Genomic DNA, 11,712 nt, shown 5'->3' on the forward strand with positions numbered 1-11,712 from the left:
TCAGAGATATGCGCCGAGTTAAAACAAGGGAAACCTTTCCATCCCTCGGTTCTTGGCCTCTCCGAGCCTGCCCACACCTCCCCGCCTACCCCGGGGCCCGCCTGATGGTAATGGCTGCGAGAGCCGCATCCTGTCAGCTCACTCCAGACTCACTGGTAATCAGCTCAGACTGATGAATGACAGAAACTCCACCGGCTCTACTTTTTGCAATGACGAAATGAAAAAGAAAAAAAAAAAAAAAAGCACACGTTTCTGCACCACCACCCCTCTCCTCGGAAACTGTTCTCCGTTTGACTGTCCGCTTTACACAGCTTTTCTTTTTTCCACATTTCCATCAACTACTACAGAACAGCACTCATCACATTGGTTCAGTTGCTGAAACTAAAAATGAATTGCGGGTTGCTGGGCTTTCATGCAGTAGTGTACTGCATGTTTGACATAGATTTACATCTGTCATCATTAAACCTGCTTTGATAAAATAACACTGTAGTTCACACATACACATCACTGCCCTATTGCACTAACAGATGTTTAATTTACAAGCAAAACATGTTTAAAGAAAATTCTAGTATACTCATGTTTTTTTATTTTTTTATTTATTTATTTATTGCAGCATACATTTAACGGTCTAAAAAAGCATTACCCTAACCTATTTTTGCATCTAATAAAAAAATAAAAAATAAAAAAAAAATAGTGGAATAAATGTAAGATTTTTGAAGGCAACTTTAATGTGTAAAAATACATAGAAATGTACGTCTTTGCTGTTAAGATTGAGTAATTTAATTTAAAGGACTGTAAATGTAGTTCCCACTCAGGCAGCAGAAAAAAATAATTGACAATTGACAAAAAAGTAAAATGGGCATTTGACATGAGCCCGACTTGAAATGTTAGCAACCTTTTCACTATTTTGCTCGTCCACATTTCGCTCACAGAAAACAACATGTCAGTGCGAAGCAAAAGCTGCAGTTCCCACACTCATCTCAATTACTAACATCAGTCTGCTCAAGACTCACAAGCCGAATTAGGCAAACAGGTCGGTCTAATGGATAAAGCAGCGAGAGTATGTGTGATTTATAGCAGAATTCACACCAGCAGAGCTGCCTCACACCTCATTTAGAAACAGGCATGATGAATTATTAGGGCAGTCTGTGGATGTATTTTTCTTGTGCTGTTGTCAAAGAGATCAGATCAGGAGGGAGACGCGATGAGGTGTCGATATTAAGCATTCTGAATTTCAAAATGCCCGAATAATTTCACATCTCCATTCAAACACACACACACACACACACACACACGCACACATCGGTGGAGCAACTTGACTACTGTATTTAAGACACTCATTACCTCTCCCTTACAACAGTGGAGGAGGAGTTGGAACCAAAAGGCAGCTGTGAACGCCCGGCCTGGCACAGCTGTACAAGCAAAGCTGTAAAAAGAAGTCACCGGCCACTGTCGCTCAATCTGTGTTAATCCCACACTATCTGCATGCACGTCAGCCCCAGTCCTCATGTCCCTGCATTTCTTTTCACACTCCTAAGTTCAATTTGGCAGGAAAGTGGACATGTTGCATCACTTCTCCTGGCTGAAAATCCTTTCGGCATATTTCTCTTCCAATAATCTTTTTATTTTTTATTTTTTCCTGAGACAGCATGATGGCTGTGTTATCACGCACAATCAGCTCAACAGTCGTTTTCCACAGCATATTTTGTCCTTCTTATTCTAAATTTTCGAGTGTTTAGCGTTTTTGCAAAAACAATATTGGGCTTATGTGTTTTTATACCGCATATCTACTTTAAGCATCACATGAAACCACATCGGTTAGCAAAAATAATAATAGCTTTATTATTCACAATCAGGAGTGTGTGAAAAAACTGTGGTCTGAATAAGTGGGCAAATATGTTGCTAGATTTCACCAAGCCAGCACTCCTAAACTCTGCTATGCTTTACAGACAGAATCATACATCCAAGCTCCAACAGAACCAAATCTGGGCCCTCAGGGCAGAATTTTTATCCTAACATCTCCTCTCAGGTCTGACACTTTGTCCTCTGTCTTCAAAACACTCTCCCTAGAAGTTTCTCTCCAGCTGACCCAAGCACAGACCATCGCCTCTGGCTTGTCACGGCAGGCCGAGTGATGCGGCACTGTGGGCAGCAGAGAGGGAGGCTCTGTACTGAGACAGCAGCAGGTGCAGCTGTGACAGTTGCCGTGTTGTTGCTAGCCCCACACTGTAGTCAAGATGAGGTTCACAGATGTAGCCACTCAGTGCCGTGGTTTATTGGCTGGCTGAGACAATGCATCTCTGTCAGGAACAACTCCTCCTAAGGCCATTTCGCTCTAAGAGTGCTCCGCGCGAAACAGGGTGCAGAAAAAGCTCATTCTGACACACAAGGTCAATTCTGCTTCACGGCGGCGCAATCAAAGCTCCACACGTCTTGCCAGAAAACACAGCTTCCTACCTTAAGAAATCACACTGCAATATGGAGTCCAGGACATATTCATATTGTCATGTATATTATTATTTTTTCCTATCCTTAAATTTTTATAAGAAGAATAAGCATGCAAATATGTAAAACAATATCCTACATGTAATTATTTATAATTACATAATTAGTGGAAATTTTGTGCTAATTATCGAAATAAGTATTGTCACTGCGTAAAAGCATGTTTTAGATTAATCATTAGCGTATTCTCTGCAAGCCTAGTTTAAAAGTCAACAAAGCACCACCCAGGGCTCCACTTTACCTCATGCGATTCCTGCAAGACATGAATTTAAATCTGAGGCTGGAAAAGTTACGGCAGTAGTTTTCCATTTGCTTTTCCATCTTTTCTCTTCAACTTTTTTTTTTTTCCCCCCCACGTAAGAAAGCATACCAGATCCCCTATCTTTGATTCAGGCTTTCAAGATAGCCCAAAAATTCCAGTACAACTCCATGTTTTGTTGACTCTCTGCGTACAGTGGAGATCTGAGATAATAATGACAATTGTATTCCAGTAAAGCACCCAGTCTCTGCTTGTTCAATTACTGGAAGGAGCCTCAATGAGGGCGGTAAAATCATCTGCAGAGACATTATCTACACAGAGAGAGGCTGAGACAGAGAGCGAGTATGGAGAAGAGGGGCGGGGGTGGGGGCCAGAGCAGACGCAGGGGCCAAACTTTAGTTTGGAAAGGAAATAGAAACATTTTTTTGCGGACCACACATGGAGGGTGCTGCAGAAGATGAAAGCAGCAGGACTCATAATTCACTGCAGGAAATTAATAGACTAAATGCAGCTCTGTGTGTTTCACCACCAAAACCCACATAATAGGATAAATTTGTTTTCATTACAGGTGAAAGGCTGATATCTCTGCGAATTATTAAAACATACACAGAATTTATGAGCGCCACAAAGTCGTGCCTCCTCACATACGGCCGGTCGCCCCATGAGCGGAACCGAGTCATGAGCCCTCATCTATCAGCGTGTGGAATCATTAAAGATAATTTGATTGTTTTTTCAACCCTGGCTGTGTTTGATGTCTCTGGCATGGTGGCAATTGAGAAGACAATTATTTTGTTGATTAGCTTGGTTTTTTTAGCAACTTACCATCCCTGTGATATTCCTCTGAAACTCCCAGACCAGACGCGCAACTCCATCTGACTTGGCAGCCATTCCACAAGAACAAAGCCACCACACTCCCATACTAAATACTGTACAATAAAATATCATTTATCAAAGTCTCAGACCTCGAAAGCCACCAAACACAGAAAGTCTTGACAGAGAGGAGAAGAAGCCATGTTTATGCATAGAAAAACATCAAGCAGTACACTTAAATCTGGGAGGATTTTAACTAGCCAGTGCACTGTGTTTGGGAGTGTTTGCTTACACTTTTCTACAGCTTAGCTTTATTGTTTTCTGTATTTGATAACCCAAATAAATTTTGCTTTTCCAATCTTAAACCCAAGACGTCATCTTAGACGGACAACCTTTTTTTTTTTTTTTAAGTTTTTTTGAATTGACTATCTCTTGACTTTTATCCTCTGCAAAAACACACTTTTTGTCGTTTCTGTTAAAAGGTAAGTGTCGGATTTCAACTACAGCCAAGAATAACCACATTAAAAATGAATCACTGCCAATTAAACAGAGGTACGATGATAATCAAATGTTTAGCACAGCTTACCAGGTACTTTGGAGCGCTCAAACTGAATATGCTAATATCCACGTCAGAACATGAAATCCTTACCAAAAAAATGATAAAGAGATCAAAACTTTTCCTAATTCCAATCGGTCACAATTGTCAAGGACAAGAGTAGGGTGGAATGGGAGAAATATATTGCTCTGGCATGTTTACCCGCGCCATCCCAAAATAACAGATCTGTCGTGTCGGGAAAAGGGGGGCTTTTAAGTGTGGATGCGCCTCGCTCTCCTATAATCCAGCCGAGACATTACTCCTTCCCCTGGCAGCCGTCCGCAGATCCCCCCCTGTCTCCCAGCCAGGCCTCGCTCTCTGCTGCTATGGCAGAGCTGCAATAACTGCTGTTTGCTCAGAGCCTTGCCTCCCAGGTTCTCCTCTGTCACACAGAAATTGAATATTTTCCCAAATAGTCTTGCAGCTGTGCACAGATAAGGACAAGTCCTGTTCACATGGCACAAAGAATGAGACGAGGATGCCGTGTGTGTGTGTGTGTGTGTGTGTGTGTGTGTGTGTGTGTGTGTGTGTGTGTGTGTGTGTGTGTGTGTGTGTGTGTGTGTGTGTGCGTGTGTGTGTGCGTGTTTTAGGAAAGAGCAATTGTATCAGTTATCGTTATCAGAAAGGACAAAAAAGAATATTGTGATTAAAATTGGAATTTATCGTAACATTATTAACCTCTTATCTGCAAACCCCCAAAACTATTTGGAGTACAGTTGTTACCTTTACATTTTAAACTACATTTTCCACTGTTGAATATATTAAGGGATCAATATCTATCCATATACTTGAAAACCTGATCAAAGGCAATTACTTGGTCATATTTAGCTGCACAAATTGCACTTCTTAAAGAGGCTTGTACACAATGTGTGTATTGCTGCATCTGTTATGGGTAAGTGGGTAAACTTCATATTTGAAGCAGCATTTGTGGGGATCAAAATATATGCAGTAGCAAATGTATAGGTAAAAAAAAGGCAGTGATAATAAAAAAAATGTCCTATTTCTTTAAACAATTATTAAAACAAAAAGAAGATAATATTGTAAAAAAAAAACATTTCAGGTCAGTATTGCCTGCATTTAATGTGTGTTTGTTATTTTAATTTTGTCTACGAATTATGTGAAAAAAAGTGATTTTGAAAATTATAATTTTTCGTCAAAAACATGCAATTACATATTTATTTCACTTTTTTTCAATATTTGAAACATTTCAAAACTACATTCTGAAGCAACATTATAAATCAAAAGAAATATTAGAAATAAAAATAATTCAACTAAACATAAAACACACAGTGCTAATACCTCTCTCCACAACCGCTGCACATATAAAACCAGGCCAAAATGTTATGAGAATTTAAGAGTTTTAACAGTCAATTTCCTTTATTCCATGTGCTTTTGAGAGAGGCAAAAAACGAGTGAAGCACTGCGAAAGGCATGCCAGATAAACTCAGGGAGGCTGCCACTTAACCAGCGTTCAGGAACTCGACATGCGAGCCATCCACTAAAAGCCGTGTTGTTTCTTGTCACCAGAGTTTGAATTGAGCCTCACTTTCAGCCCCTGTGTCCTAGCAGAATAATGTTCTGCTGGGAAATTATTTAGGCAAGCAGAAAGTTTCACCTGCCATTTCAGAGGGCACTGAGCCACCCCCCCTCCTCCCCGGCCCTCCTTTGCTGCACCAGAGGCCTTTAGCAAGTGGAAACAAATGTTTCACAAAATGGTAGGGAGGGGAGCACGGTGGCGCACGGCATTTTTACTGATTGCCAATCGTAAAATAAAAGCAGTCATGAAAAGGGGCGAAGTTCTGGCCCACCAAAGGCCTGCACGTTACGTCAAATTTGCTATAGCTTTCCTTTTACAGCCTTGTTTATTCCCTTTAATAGTGAGCAGTTATCCGCACAGTATGGCTCCACGTAGGTGGTTTAGCAACAGAAAAGATTGCATCTGAAAACACAAACCCACAATTTACACGCCAAATAAGCAATGGGATGTAAATCTAAACACTCTTAACTCCCTGCAATCGTCTCTCCTTTTTTTTTTGTTTTTTTGTTTTGTTTTTTTTCTGCTGACGCTTTCGCAGCATCCATCATTTCCTTGATACTCCACGGAGCGACTAACACATCATTTGGGCAGATTGCAACTCCAAACTGGTTTCTTTCACACTGTCTGCTAACAAAGGCTTGTGATGCTCGTGAAGGACAAAAAGGATGAGCTAGAATTTAGTCTTATTCGATGTGGATGAAAGCAAGGCAGCACTACACTGTGAATTTGCAAGGATAAAAAAAAAAAAGAATCTATTCAATCACATCTCAACCTTTAAAATCGGTCATACTGGTTCATCAATTGCTGCTCGGAGTAGACAGCAAGCTCCAATGAACGCTTCTGAGAGGCTCATGAAAAGAAATAAGGCACGTCTTGTTTGTTTTTGCTAATGTTATATTTGACCAGTAACAAATTGGTCTGAAAAGATAAGATTGGACTTGAATGGCTTAGAGAAGATAGGATTGCAGCATTCCGATCAGATTCAAGCAAGTCAGCTATCGACGGACAGTGACCCAGCTGCTGATCCGAAGGTAGAAATATCCAAGCAGAGACTAAGAGCGAACATCTCTGCAAGTCACAAAATCTTGAAGCATTCACCCGTTCACTCTCGCATTCAGTGTCGCATTCGGTGACAACGCGGGCTTTAAAGTTGGGAACGGAGCAGTATACATCACTGTCGTTCTCCGACCTATATAGACATGTTCCTGTGCCGTATCGATTCACTAGCAGAAGTGAACGCAGCAGCTCGCCGAGGCTATCTGGTGCTCTGGCAGATCGAGAGCTGCTGCAGTTCCATGAAACCGGACTCACTCTCACTGCTGAGACGACCCTGCTGTGGACTAAAGAAAAAAAAAAAAGGTACTCTCATGTGGTAAAGCATTCATAATGGCATGCCCGAATTGAAGATATCAAGCAACAAGACACAAGAGAAGACAGTCGCCCCCCCCCCGGTCCCCCATCCCCCACCCCCTTTCTCAAACACAACTAGATTACATTATTTCCATTGGGTGAAAGAGCGGTTGGTAAGATGCTGATATATGACTATGAAGTTTAACGCGTCTTCATTATTATTTTTTTTTCCAAATGCATGATTCAGACGGGATTTTTTTTTTTTTTTCTGTCGGCAAAAACTACTATTTATGAGAGTGCAACATCTTATGATTAGACTTGCAAGCTACATATCACATTGATCTGCTTGAAATGTGGGGGGAGGAAGCAAGTTTTCCACTTTCTCTCGCTCACACACTCTCTTGCTGAAGCCTCTTAGGGTCAACCAAAACCAGTGGCAGAAAATAAGACTCCTTTCATTCTGAAAAGGCTCTTACTACTTTGATATGGTAATACGCTCCTGCCTTACTGCTGGAATTTGCGTTTTTGCCTTCATTTAGATTTTTCCTTTTTTTTTCTTTTTGCAAAGCACAAACACATAAAAACTAAGTCCACCTATTAAAAGCTTGAATGAGCAGTGAAGCTTCTGTACCTCGATTAAAAAAGGAATATATATCTTCCAAACCAAGACAAACAAACATCCCTTTTGTGTGTCACTGAACAATCACATTGTTATGTATTATGTGTGTGGGGGGAAGATAAAGCCACTTCATCCTCAAAACACCTGCTTTATTCTTCTTCATTTTTTTTGCCTTCTGAGGACTTAGAAATTGTTAAGCAGCAAAGCCTATTTAGTTAGTCGTGTTTAAATGGGGGGGCAGAGGAAAGTTCCACTTTACTTTACGGTAGCATCATATTCCACTAATGAGCACTTAATAAAATGCTGCTTATTTCAGACAGACATTCAAGGAACTTACAACCAGGCAGAATTTCTCTTTTCAGACCAGTTCTTCAGGGAGAGAAGGGGGAGGGTGCTATATGAAGACCGGAGCTAAATTTACCCCCAATTCACAGATCGATCACTACAGATTGCTGCTCTGCTCCAGGCTACCATGCATCACCACCACCGGCTGGCCGCTGTGTGCTCCTGTCCTCAGCCGAAGGAGAAGGCGCTCAGTGCGCCGCATGTGTGCTCCCGGCTCCCTGCTCTTAACACATGGTTGACAAGACACGTTCGGAATCGGTAGGCCTAAATAATACATGTGCAGTAAATGGATCTAATTTTACTGCCACTCTGGGTACGAAACTGTCTAAAACTTCCCCCATTCTCTCTCTCATTTATGTTTTCACTTCTATTCGTCCGCCTTTTCAGTTTACCCCAATTCACACGTCACTTTGCACGTTTTTGTTTTGTTTTTTTTTCCGCCCACAGACGAATCCCAGACTATAGCAATCGTTGTCCAAAACTAATTACTACATAAGTTACGGGGGCTCGCATAATTCTTTTCTTTGATATCCTTTTCGAACAAACAGCCTAACCCCAATTATAATGGATTAGCCCTTGAACGCTCTCAAGACTCAAGCCAACATCGTGTCACAGCTCACACAGTTTCCAAGCACTCATTCAAAACAACAAGACCACCAGTGGATTTTAAAAGGAATATTTACACCAAAGTCCACTGAAACTTTGGCGGCAATAAATGCCAGTTAAATCGCGCTTTTCGCGATCTGGTTCACCTAAAATGTTCCCCAACCCACTTTCCATTCAGCCAAACAAATCAATCCACATCTGGTTACGTTTTGATTAACTTCGTTTCAATTATCCACGGCACCCGTCGAACGATTTAAATCACAACTAGTGATTGTTCCTCCCTTTCTGAGGCCCACTAATTTATAAAACTTTATCTTTGGATGTGTGCTAGTTATTTTTATACCTATTACATAAAATATTAATGTTATCAATATCAATGTCCAAACAGCATAACGATAATAAAAGTAGAAGCGAAACACAAAACAATAAAGTTACATTTTACAAGATTTAAAAACAAAGTAATACTAGTGAATTTCTTACCTTTTTTTTTTTTTTTTTTTTTTGGAAAAGCAGTGGAGCCGCCAAAAATGGCAAAGCAAAAAGTCAGTTCGGGAAGAAACGAAATGTGATTTGTGGATAAAAACGTCAGATTGTGAAAAGACAGTCTGGTGGGGACTCCTCTGCATCGAAGAGAGTTGGTCTGCAGGTCTGAGGCATGCTTCCCCCTCTTAATCTGGGACAGAGCGGCTGGTTATCAGGCGAAGAGTCCCCCTCTCAGCCCGCACACATCCCCCTGCGCCGGACACGCACTTCCATGGCATGCAAGGTGTTGCTCTGCGCTCAGTCCTAACTCATCAACACCTCACACCACCTTTTTAAGCGGCTCATCAAGTCACGGCGCTCCGCTGCGCACTCACTCCCGATGCAGCAGAAACAAACGAGAAGAGTAGAGAAGCGAGGGTGGGGGAAAAAAAATTAAAAAGCAAAAGGAGAAAAGAAAAAAAAAAAACACTGGGTGACAAGAGTGACAACACGGAGTGAGGGCTTTTTCAGTGTCTGATGACGGGGAGAGGTAAAGCAAAGCGTACTTATAGCCACCGATGCTGTTCTCTTGGCTCCCCTGAATCAGACTGTGGAGACTGGGCAAGTTTCAGCGGCTCGCCTCTGGAAGAGATCCCGCTCACAGTGTTGAGACACTTGGAGGAAGCAGCGCGGAGCGGGCTTCCAGCACACAGCGCCAGTGCAGTGGAAAGCAGTCGTCTGCGGGAGCCGTCTGAGCCGGAGGGATTCCTGAAAACCTGACATGGATTCTTAATCCACAATGACTCGGAGTCCAGTGCTTTTCCTATCAACTGATACTGCCTGTATGCGTGCGTGCGTGTGATGTATGATTATACGGACATATATAAATGTATCTATATTTATATACATAGAAAATATATAAATGTATCTATATTTATATACATAGAAAATATATAAATGTATATATATATATATATATATATATATATATATATATATATATATATATATATATATATATATATATATATTTAGATATGTAGTGAAGGTTCATCTTTAAATAAAAACACATTTTCATTTGCAAGAAACAGAAGACAACTATGCATATCTCTTTAGTGTTTACTTTATGTTTCATTACTGGGAATTTCACTTGTGCACAGAACCTATACAAATAAAAAGATTCTGCCAATACACAAGGTTCCAGTTGTAGTAAGACTCAAATCTCGAAATGACCTCACTTCCAAGCAAACCGTGTTCCAGCTGCAAGTTCGGAAACCTGTAGAATTTACTGACAGTTGTAATGCTAACTATTATTATCAATAGGAGACGATAAAATTAGACTCTATTGTACACAAGAAGGGATTTGTTCACAACTGGGTATTTTACAGTAGGATGTGTGCTACAAGTTTAATGATGCAAACCATTAGAAATTCATAGTTTAAAACTGAAATACATCTGCAGCCTCAGCAGGCTCAACTTCCCGCATCTGATTTGAATTTCAAGCACAGAAAATACAACATTAATGAGAATAGAATTTGGATGAAATTTAATTTGAATGATTTTCATTTGTAAAATGTCAACTAGTTCATCTATCCATTCTAGTTAAATTAAATATTCTTTGAAGACGAGGTCCAAATGGGCATCCCGACGTGCAGTCTTTCTCTTCTCTGTGCGTCAGCGCTCGCTATAAAGCGATATAGCGATAGCTAGCAAAACTACTACTAACCCTGCACACACCACGAACTCTAACACACTTATAGTCTAAAAAACCCATCGAAACACTCTTAGTAAAATCCACAGCATCACTGTGCCCTAGTCTCTTGCCGTATCCAAATCCCCCCCCCCCCATCTCCCCCTCGTCACTTTCCGTGAGTCTCCATTCTACCTAGCAACAGACCGTCAACACATTTTTATTGGTTGTTTCGAAATGTGGTACATTTAGACCCCACAAAATAAGGCGGAAATGATCGATCTTATTTCTGGCTTTATTTTGAAGTAAATAACCACAAAACCAATATAAAAACACCACTTTTATAAAGTTTGAAGTCCGTGCTGTCCAACAGAGTCGAAATGAAAACTCGGTATGCGTCCATGTTATTACGAAGCCTTGTTAATGCGTCACATGCTTATATATATATATATATATATATATATATATATATATATATATATATATATATATATATATATATATATATATATATATATATATATATATATATATATATATATATATATATATATTAATCACCATTCACATTCAGAAAGTGTCAATTTACTTTTTTTTTAGATTTGTTTCAGAAGTCAAAAGTTCTTGGTGGCCCTCTGCTGGTCTCGTTGCCCTAAGGAGTGGCTGAGTTTGCTTATGTCTTGGTCTGGCTCTGCCTTAAAGAAACCAGCTTTAAAATTTCCACCATAAAGATTGGAATGATGTTATCAATGCATCTATCCACCTTCTTTTTGGCCCCACATCTGCTCTGAGATGCAACACTGTCCTCCTTTTAGGTACGAGAGGCCTACGTTCTGTTCGGCAGCACAGCTTATTCATCCAATGACAGAGAACTCATTCTACTGTAATACTACCAAGCTTCAAAAGAAGCACAGAAGCACAGACCAGCAAGATCTCT

At 40.4% G+C, this 11,712-nt stretch overlaps 1 protein-coding gene across 5 annotated transcripts in view; it reads right to left on the bottom strand.

The window, feature by feature from the left end:
• adgrl2a (adhesion G protein-coupled receptor L2a) overlaps positions 1-9,930 on the bottom strand; it is a 125,597-nt gene extending 115,667 nt beyond the window's left edge. For all 5 annotated transcript variants that reach the window (XM_014996796.2, XM_088005014.1, XM_088005015.1 and 2 more), the window contains exon 1: positions 9,104-9,930. The gene's annotated coding sequence lies outside the window, so the exon portion shown is untranslated. The remainder of the gene's footprint in view (positions 1-9,103) is intronic.
• Between the last annotated feature and the right edge of the window lie 1,782 nt (positions 9,931-11,712).

This window comes from Poecilia mexicana, unplaced genomic scaffold (assembly GCF_051168715.1).
Source record: "Poecilia mexicana isolate PSO_F unplaced genomic scaffold, ASM5116871v1 scaffold_4, whole genome shotgun sequence".
NCBI lineage: Eukaryota > Metazoa > Chordata > Actinopteri > Cyprinodontiformes > Poeciliidae > Poecilia > Poecilia mexicana.